This window comes from Diorhabda sublineata, chromosome 4, assembly GCF_026230105.1.
Source record: "Diorhabda sublineata isolate icDioSubl1.1 chromosome 4, icDioSubl1.1, whole genome shotgun sequence".
Lineage (NCBI taxonomy): Eukaryota > Metazoa > Arthropoda > Insecta > Coleoptera > Chrysomelidae > Diorhabda > Diorhabda sublineata.
The window spans coordinates 29,457,304-29,467,488 of NC_079477.1; the positions used below are offsets into that span (position 1 = coordinate 29,457,304).

The window sequence follows — 10,185 nt, forward strand, 5'->3', positions numbered from 1 at the left end:
AAATTTTTTGTATTTCCTAGGTATTTTGTCCTTTTTTCCCTATTCGGGCGCCCGTGATTGTACAACTATTTTCTTCTACCAACATAAGATGTTAAAGTAATCAAGATTAGACGTTAACAACAAACAACGTATAGATGGTAATGTAGATTATTCCAGCATGATATAAATTGAGTAAAATTACCCAATTATTGGCTATTTAAAGATATATCGAAAAATCCATGTTGAAATATGGAGATCGTAATAAGATTAAAATCTACAGAGATTTATAAATAAGATAATTTTGAAACTGGAACGGTGTTATTCTTACCATCAAGTCAATATTATTTTTTATTTTATCCCATGAGGTTATTCTAGATCTTTCCACATAATTGCACATACAGGATACTTCTTTGTTGTGAGATTAGTTCCGCATTTTTATTGTTGGATCGTCGTCGTCTACTAGAATGTTAATTTAATGGACAATATACACGTGAAAAATTTGTTACTGGTTATATACAGACAAAAAGTATTAAGAAACATATGTGATTGTAGGTTTACGTTAAGAATACAGTTAGAGCCATCACTATTATCGAAAAACTTTGTTTATGACACTTATAATAATAATGACTGAATTTTCTTTTGGAAGATTTTTAACATTAAGCAAATAGACATTCATTTCAGTCGTAATGGGAATATATTACGGGCTGGTCATGTTTCATAGCTCAAGAACAAGTGTATGTAGTACAGCTTTGAAGTCAATTCAATATTACAATACAAAGTAACTGCCACAAATGTATCAAATCATTTCAGTACTCCGCTCATTATTAGAACAACATTAATCTTGAGTCAACCTCTCAATGTGTAGATCTCATATTGTTGTAATTAGACAAAGTGAGTTTTCAATTTGCATGATATATAAAAATCTAAAGCAATATAAAATAATTGCTAGTATTTCTATTTCTAATCTCTAGCATCTGCTCAATAAATACACTTACTTCTGGCAACCTCCAATGGTTCAAAATATTAGTCATAACATTCTTAGCCCCATCGATATCAAGAGATCATTTGAAGCTACTTTTTCTTACTTTTAACAACATAAAAGTTGCAAATTTACAGCAGTTTTTATCGCACTATATTTAACTTATTTCTTTAGTTTGTTCAGTTTGAATTTAGTAAACAAATTTTCATTAACTTTTAATTAAATTACTGACGCGTAACTTCGCATACTTTCTATCTCTTTATGGCAATACATGTTTGATACAAATTCAACTTAACATTCAGTGACATCTCATGAAATAATTATTTAATTTCATATAATAATAATAATGATAACAATAATATTTTGAAACTTTTAAATTTCACTTACGGAAAGCGTTATAAGAAACCAAGAGGATTAATAATTTCACCAAAAGATAGCGTTACTGAATTCAAAGGGTTATTGGTCAATTTCAAATAGCTTATATTTTTGTGCAAGGAAGGCAGCAATGATATATATTCATTCATTTGCTGTGAATTAAAGTCGAAGAGTCTGATTACCTCAACCCTCAAGTAGAATTGCTTTAAAATTTTTTAAAAATACAATAACGGTCAAAAGAATAAATACATTTATTTTTATATTAGCTGCTATAGTAATATTTTTTTTCGACTATTGACTTGAGGTGATGCTGTTAGTTAAGGAAAATGAATCTAACTATTCTTAAGGTAAACGTCAACATTTACAAAAATTGCATTCTTTATCTTATTCAGAGTATTGTTAAATTCGAAACAGTGGCAATTCGGAAGCAAAAATAACCACATGATTTCAAAGGCAAATTTTCTGCTCACGATCAGTTCAGAACTAGTTTACAAGCGCATTAGCAAAGATTCAACAAAATACTGTTTCTATTCTAAATTTTTGAAAAACAGTAAAAGTTGAGTAAAAATACTCTAAACAGAAGTTGACGAACTTTTTATTTCGTGGAAAAATGGTCCTTTGAAATATTTCGTAACAAGACTATGGTCCCAGAAGTACCTGGCCTGACCTAGAGATGGCGGCAGGTGATAGTAAAATACCACTGTTTCATTTGTTTGGTAGACATCAATAGTGAATGTTTTTAGTGAATTGTAAACAAGGAAAGAATTAGTCATCGTTATAGGACACAATACTTTTATTTGAAAGGCATTAGCGCAACCAATATAACAGATGAACTAGATTCTACTCTGGGTGAGACTGCTGCTTCGTTGTCAACAGTAAAATGATGGTTAGTGGAGTTCAAACGAGGCAGTACGACCTGCGAAGACCATCATCGCAGTGGTCAACCAATTGAAGACTCCAAAAAAATTGAAGAAAATTCCCAAAGCGGTACTGAATCATCGTCGACTAAGGCATTTCAAATAGTGCGGTATATCGCATATTCATTGAAAATTTGCACTTGAAAAGATGTGCGCAAGATGGGTGCCGTGCCGCCTTTGCTCACAATGGGAAAAGAACAGCGTTGTGAGTTCGAGTGTTTGGCAATGTTTCACAGAAATAAAGCTGATTTTTTGTATCGTTCCATTACTATGGATGAAACATGGGTCAATCACTTCACGCCCAAAACAAAAGAACAATCAAAACAATGGACTGAAAAGAGAAAACTGGCCCCAAAGAAGGCATCTGCAGGGAAAGTAATGGCATCGGATTTTTGAGAAGCGCGTGGAATAATTTCTATTGACTATCTTGAAAAAGAAAAAAACTGTCAGTTGCAAGTATTATGCTCATTGCAACGTTTGAGCGAAAAAAACCAATCAAAAACGGCCGCTTTTGGCTATGAAGAAAGTGTTGCTTCATTAAGATAATTCACCATCTCACAAATCCGTTACTGCAATGGACAAAATTAATGAATTAAAGTTTGAATTGCCATCTTATGCATTCTATTCACCAGATTTAGCCTACTAGGGTTATTTTCTGTTCACAAACTTAAAAAATAGCTCGGTGGTCAAAGATGTTCCATTAATGAAGAGGTGTTATCGGCACTTAATGGCTATTTTGAGAAACTTGACGATTCTTATTATGAAAAAAGTATTGAAGTTATTGAACATCGCAGGGAAAAGTGTTTGTTATCTTTGTTGTAACAGGTACTTCCGGAAGCATCCTCGTACGTCTGAAAAACCGGGAAAAAATCATTTTTAAACTGAAAGAGTGTATAATCATTTTGTTTAATCTCAAACATTTTCTTGGATACTTGATAGAATAAGAAGAAATAATCATTGGGCAAAGTGGATAAAAATGAAATTTTGATGTATCCTAAGTAGCGGTAATTGAAATTATTCTAAAATTAAAATTCATGATTTCTTGAAGAACAATACATTTTAAAAAAAATATGTTTTTTGAGCTCTAGTCCTTAAGCTCTAGCTGCCCTGTCTTTGTACATTAGAGTAACAGCGAAAAGACTATTTGTTTAAATTTTAAGATCCTCAGCTTTGATTTTGAGTTTTTTCTACTTCTACCGATTTTCCAATAATCAGAGAAAACACATTTCGTCAATTTTGATCACTTCAATCACAGGGATAATTCGAAAAAAATTCTTGACTGATCTACCTCGTAGATTAATTTGCTCAATTGAAGTTACTATTTATCCCTTTCTATATCAAAAATGATGTGGTTAATAAACTGTTCATCAGTCTACTGCATCTCGAGAAAACTTTCAATCTAATTTCTCCTTCTAACAAACGTTTAGAAACATTAATATTTAATAGAGAATATTGCTATATATGAATAGAAATCACAAGATAGTCATTACGGTTGAATAAAATTATCACAAACCAAATAAAAAAATAACAATTATGAATCTTTATTAGGCTTACTTGGAAAGCGAATGTGGTTAAATAAAAATTGCATAAAATTCCATAAAATTGATAATATTGTGTTTTATTCAGTTAACAGTTATTGCCTCCAGCTAAAATATACGTTGTTTCTTGATTGTTTACTGTAGAATAATGTTAGTTAATATTAACATTGCAATTTTGCTAAAATTATTGAAGAAACATTCTGTATACATTGAATACTGATGGGATCGTTGATTTAAAACTTTTTAAACGAAGCAGTCTGGAATTAATTAATGATGAACGCCTCATTAATTGTACATTATAAATTTTAATTGTGACTTATTCGAAGAGCACGGTTATATTAATTTAGACAGAGAGTATTTAATTGGAAACAGCGTCAACAAAAAATTTGGACTACCAAGAGAAATCGAATGATGGAAATTTTCATACCTGATCTCCAAAACAGTAAGAATAAAAAAAAATAAAAAAAGAGTAAAACTTCCCAAGTCCTAATTTCATGGAACTCTACTGAAAATTATGATTTCCATGAAAGAGACATTCCAAACTTATTCATTCTTTTATCCTAGTAGCAGTGGCAAGTTTTTATAATAAAAATCGTCAAGCTCCTAAAAATAGCCATTAACTGCCGACGTCACTTCTTCATTGTTGGAATATCTTCGACTCCCGAGCTATTTTTTAAAGTTTGAGAACAGAAAATAATCTGAGGGGGATATATCTGACGAATAGGATGCATGAGGTAGCAATTCAAACTCTAATTCACTAATTTTGACAATTGCAATAACGGTTGTTTGAGCTGGTGCATTATATTGATGAAAAAACCTTCTTAGCCAAATGGAGCCGCTTTTGTTTGATTTCTTCGCTAAAAAAATCAACGCTTGCCTGAAGGTGGAACGGTATTCGCCGTCTATGGAGCCAGTTCTCTTTTAATTCATTGTTTTAATTGATTTTTTGTTTCAGGTGGGAAGTGATGGACCAACCTTTCATTCATAGTTATGAAACAGCGCATAAATCGGTTTTATGCCCGTGAAACAATGCTAAACAATCGATGGGACCATCTTCACGACGCTCTGTTTTTTCCATTGTCAGCAAACGAGCCACCATTTTGGGCACATTTTTTTCATGCCCAAATTTTCAGTTAATATACGATGTAGTGCACTTTTTTCAACGCCTGCTATGTTGTATTTTATTATTATTTATAATAATTGAAAGAAATTTTTTTATGAAAAAAGTGTTTATATCCATGTGTGGCAAGTACCAATACACAAAAAGAAGTTAAATTATTCCGCGAAGTTGAAGAAGCTTACTTTCTAACTAGATGTCTCGAAAAACGGAAATTGAAAAATCGACATCCTTTATTCTAATAGAGATTAAGGGCTGGAGTTTACTGAAAAACTTCCTTGAACTATGTACTTTCAAATTATACATGTAGTGATGGATAATTAGAAACTTTTCACTCAAGTTGCTCATTTCAATGTGCGCAGTTATAATACCATGAAAAAAATGCTTTGGAGATTTCGGACGGCTTCTGATACTTTAAAAAGTAGTAAAAGAATATACTAGTGAATTTCCATAGAAAAATATTAATTTTTCTCTGAACTGTCCAAATTCAATCAAAAACAAACTTCTAATTAAAATCTAACTTCCTCGGACACATAAAGATTTACCACTTTTAGCCATTAGTACGAATCTGGTCACTTTTTCATAATTCTTAGCGTATTTTGTGGGTTTACCGCTCGCGAAATTATTAGCCTGTGACAGCAAAGATATGAGAGAATATTGCTGGAGAGAAGAGATGGTTGGAAAAAAAGCAGGAGAAAGAAGTAGAGAAGAAGATCTGTAGAGCTGAACAATATAGCATTCGTAGTTACGGAAAAACTGAAAAATGAAAAGAATAATGTGTATAGAATATTCAATTTGAAAATGCAGTAACCTTGAATTTATCGTAACCTTCGATTATGAAAAAACGATGAATGAATATTAAATAAGAGTAGCTTGAGTTGTTAGTGTATTCACATCAGTTCACGGAAAATCACATCGAGAATATAATATTTGAATTCTTCTAACGACTTCTATATTTAGAATAACATTTATTGCATTTATCATTAAAAAATACTAGATAACTACACACATTTTAACGGTTAGCTTTTTATCCATGATTTATAATCCGTATGTTTCTTATGTATTAGCCATACTCAAAAAAAACCTTAAATATAACATAAAACATCTAAATTTGCAAATTTCACTCATTCGAGACACGTATTTATGCATATATATCTATAAATGATACAACCTCAAGAAATATGAATTTTCGAAAAGTGAGACTGTTGAAACCATCAGAATGTTTATGGCAAGACAAAGAAATTATATACATTGAAAAATGGTGTTACCGTTCTCTGACTTCTTAGATAGTAGTAACAGGTTTGCCAATACCATCCTCAATGGAATACGCATCTATAACATATACCCAATCCCATAGAGGAAAGTTCCAAGGGCCCAAGCTTGGCCTAGGCTTGTCCCAACTATGTAGAGCTCTGGGCCAAGCTTGGTCGCCAATACTGGGCCAAGCTTGGTCACCAAGACTGGGCCATGCTTAAATACCAGGGCTAAGGCAACCTTAATTGCCAGGACTGAGCCAAACGTAACTGCCAGGACCGGGCCAAGGTTAATTACCAATACTTATTCATTACATAACTTTTTCTTCTTTATCTTTATTCCATATCTTTATTTATTATTTATTCAATATGATTACTGCTATTACTTTTTAGATTATTATTAATACTGCCGTCAAAATCGCTATTACTAGAATTTATAGAATCATTATCCAAATTATGATTATTAAACGCTTGTAGATTGTCCATGTCTGTACCACTATCATTAACCTCACTCACAGAGCTGAGGTTCACACTTGAATTATTTAAGCTTTGCCCGTTCACAATTGAGTTAGGTTTTTTTCTCTATATTTGAACTCGAAGATACGCATCAGACATGGCTACTTTTAGTAGTATTAAATAATAAAAAATGTGATAAGAAACACACACACACCCAGAATAAACTAGAGATCGGATTAATCAGACCCATAATAAAAACAAGTATGGCTGCCGACAGAGTGCTGGGCGAAAATACTCGAGCCCCTTTGTCAACTTTGAGGAATACTGCACAAATATCGTTAGACAGTGATTATGGAATGGTTTTTGAATAAAAATCTTCAGCCTATCGATATAAAAAAAAAACAAATGTATTTGCTTATCAATATAAACTTCCAAGAGAACACCACACATTTTTCACGATATACAGATCCTCATACAACATAGTCAAAAATTGAGCGCAATACTCAATTTTTGTATTTATATCTTGGTTTATTAATAGGTGATCAACTTGAATTCGGTGCATAAATCCACCTGCATCGTTGAACAAACGCCGAATCGATTACTACTAATATTTGACTTCCATCGATTTACTTATCTATCTACTTATCTATGCTCAAAACTAGCAAAAGATAGAGAGAACAAGGACAGGAGGTAGACTCTTTGGAAGTATTGAAAATACCCTCAAGAGATACCAGAAGAAATAGTGACATTTGGACCACAATGCTAAGAAATAAGATACATAACATGAAAACTAGATATATAAGAATGGAAGGTTAAGAAATAATACATACAGGAAAAATCTAAGAACTAAATTTATAGTTACTAAGATAGAAGAAACGCAGTTAAAATCAGACATGTTGCAAGAATAGGAAGAGACAAATGGTTAAAAAAGCATAGGAAGTAAGAACAGCAAAAAAGAAACAAAAAGGAAGAACAATAAAATCATGGAATGAGGAAATTAGGATAGCGGAAGAAAAAAGAAATATTGAATGGAATGACATAAGACAGAAAGTAGTGTAGGGAAAAGAATAGAGGCGGTACTGCATTGTATCTAGACTCTAAAGACGCATTGCACCGGCAATAGTAGAAAGGCTTGGGATTAAATAAGTGAATCATCTTCTTAGAGACTATATCGACAGCAGGCTCCTAACACATGTGATAGTTACACGTTGGGTTACACCAAGAATGGACTCTTAGCCAACTGATGGTTTGCCTAATCCCAATCTGAGCAAATCAATCTCCTAGTCACCCGAATGATAATAAACCCAAACGAGTTGGATCCAGTTTCCTAAACGAGAAAAATCTGTTTATTTTTTGGTGGCTTCCGCAGAAATCTGCTCCGGTCAAGCCAATCTTCCTAGATTCCTTCATGTATCAGGTGATATCTGAAGGTTAAAAGTGAGGTTACTACGGTAGTCAGTGATATGGGATAGGAATTGGATAAATATTTTAAAAAAAGAAAAGATTTATTTTTGAACTCAAGGAAATCAGCTAATTCGCTGATTTTGTATTTACGGCTGAACTCTAATTATAAAAAAAAATGATGAAATTATACAGCTTCATATGTGTAATGTAACAATTTGGGTTCAACCATTGTATCTAGATTTTGAGATAGAATGTTCCCATAACGTAGATATTCAGAATGTATATATTTCATCTTCCGATTCAGCGATTCATATTTCAGGGATGCTTTTAGGGACTTGTGTGATTGAGTTATAAAAACGGAATGTGAAAAAAATATATTTCATTTTCTACAGCTGGTATTATCTTCAATCAAACTTTAAATCTACTGGTATCTTCTTCCAAAACATTTATTTTCAGCTATTGTAACAAGTTACTTTATCAACCTACCGTATATTCTAATAGTTTGTTTTCAGTTATTTTATACAACTCTCTTACAAACTGGTCCGATTTCTTGTAACCGAATATATCTATCTTTGTCTACTATACGAGTATACTTGCTATCGTACGATATTAAAAAGAAAACTTCTGAATTTCTACGAAAAAATGTTTCATATTCAAATCCAGTTAAGTGTTGAGTACATTTAAATTTTTATTTTTATTTTGGAAAGAATGTATTCGGCATATAAATATAACATGGAGTGACAGCTACAAACATATGGTGAACGTGGCGGGAATATATGAATTTTGAATTTCGTTGCATGTAAATTATTTGGTTATTGTCGATTGAATATAATTATCACCGTTTCCGACGCAATTTCATAAAATTCTTTTAAAAATATAGACTTACTTACCTCAAACCAACATCATTACAGCCTTTGTAAAGATATATGTATCCAAAGTCAATTTCGATTCAATTTTTTTTGTTTAAATTATTGCGAAAACGGATTATTATTCTTTGCTGTTATAACTAATAAGTTTTTGTTGAAATTTATAAATCTTAATTTAAAATAACTAGTAACTGGCCAGATAATGTCACAAATTCTGCTGACGCGTCTCGAAAATGTTCAACAAACCGTATACAAGTGTTCGAAAGAAACACACCAAAGAAGAGTTAACACAACAAATTAACCTAAACTCGTTCACCAGTCACTGAAATTTCTTTAATACCGAATCAGTCATAAAAACATATTGTCCATATTGCAAGAACACCGTCCTGAAACGGAAGTCCTCATGCACTCCTTGAAGATAGCTGTCGGACTAACCACCCACCACGTTGGAAACCCAGAGACCTACATTCAGAATTCTACTGTAGCCCCACTGTCGTTTCCCCACCGCTCTTCAGGTGCTTTGAAATGCTAAAGAGTTCCTGATATTTGCATCTTTCGTCTTTTGACTCGACTCTTTTGGTCGCTGTAGCGAGTCGAGAGATTCAGATGATGGGTTAGAACAGGTGAAAATTTACAGTTGCAATTGAAATCAAGAGTAATGCTTTTTAAGTGTTTATTCTTAGTGCTGCTTATTAGATGTTATTTTAGGTGTGAAATAACTCTTAATTATAGCGTATTTTTGTAGCAGGAAGCACTTGAAAATATGTTTTTACGAGGGAAATAGCAATACTTGTATTCGTAGTATACATCATACTTTGCATAACATTTGATTAGTATGAAATATTGGATACCTAAATTTGAATAAAACGAATACAAGTAGAGTCTCAAATATGAATGATGATAATTACAATTTTTTATATTCGGAAAGGTTTCTTGATTATCAACAAAAGAACTAGGTTCACGGGCTGAACCGCATTGGAATTTTGAGAACTCTCGACGTTTCGGCTCCCACTTTGAAGCCATTATCAAGAAAAAGGTGGGGATAGGATGGTTATTCGTTCATTAGTAAGAAATGAACCTATTCCGTGGTCTCAATCTGCCTACTTCACGCAACTAATCACCCCTTTTTTCTGGTTGATTCCAAGGCCTCAATCTGCCTACTCCTTGGAATTTTATCGAGGAAATCAAAAGCATGAAGAACACTGTTGACACTGCTGGTCACAACTCAAGCAATACTCAATTCAATATCGAGGCATTAGCATTAGGTGTTTTCTCCTTTGAAGAAGAGCAAAATACATTTT

The 10,185-nt window shown here is 32.6% G+C and overlaps 1 protein-coding gene across 1 annotated transcript in view; it reads right to left on the minus strand.

The window, feature by feature from the left end:
* Positions 1-9,316, minus strand: part of LOC130442749 (uncharacterized) — a 245,412-nt gene extending 236,096 nt beyond the window's left edge. Inside the window, exon 1 of the mRNA XM_056777098.1 lies at positions 8,909-9,316. The gene's annotated coding sequence lies outside the window, so the exon portion shown is untranslated. The remainder of the gene's footprint in view (positions 1-8,908) is intronic.
* Positions 9,317-10,185: the final 869 nt, after the last annotated feature.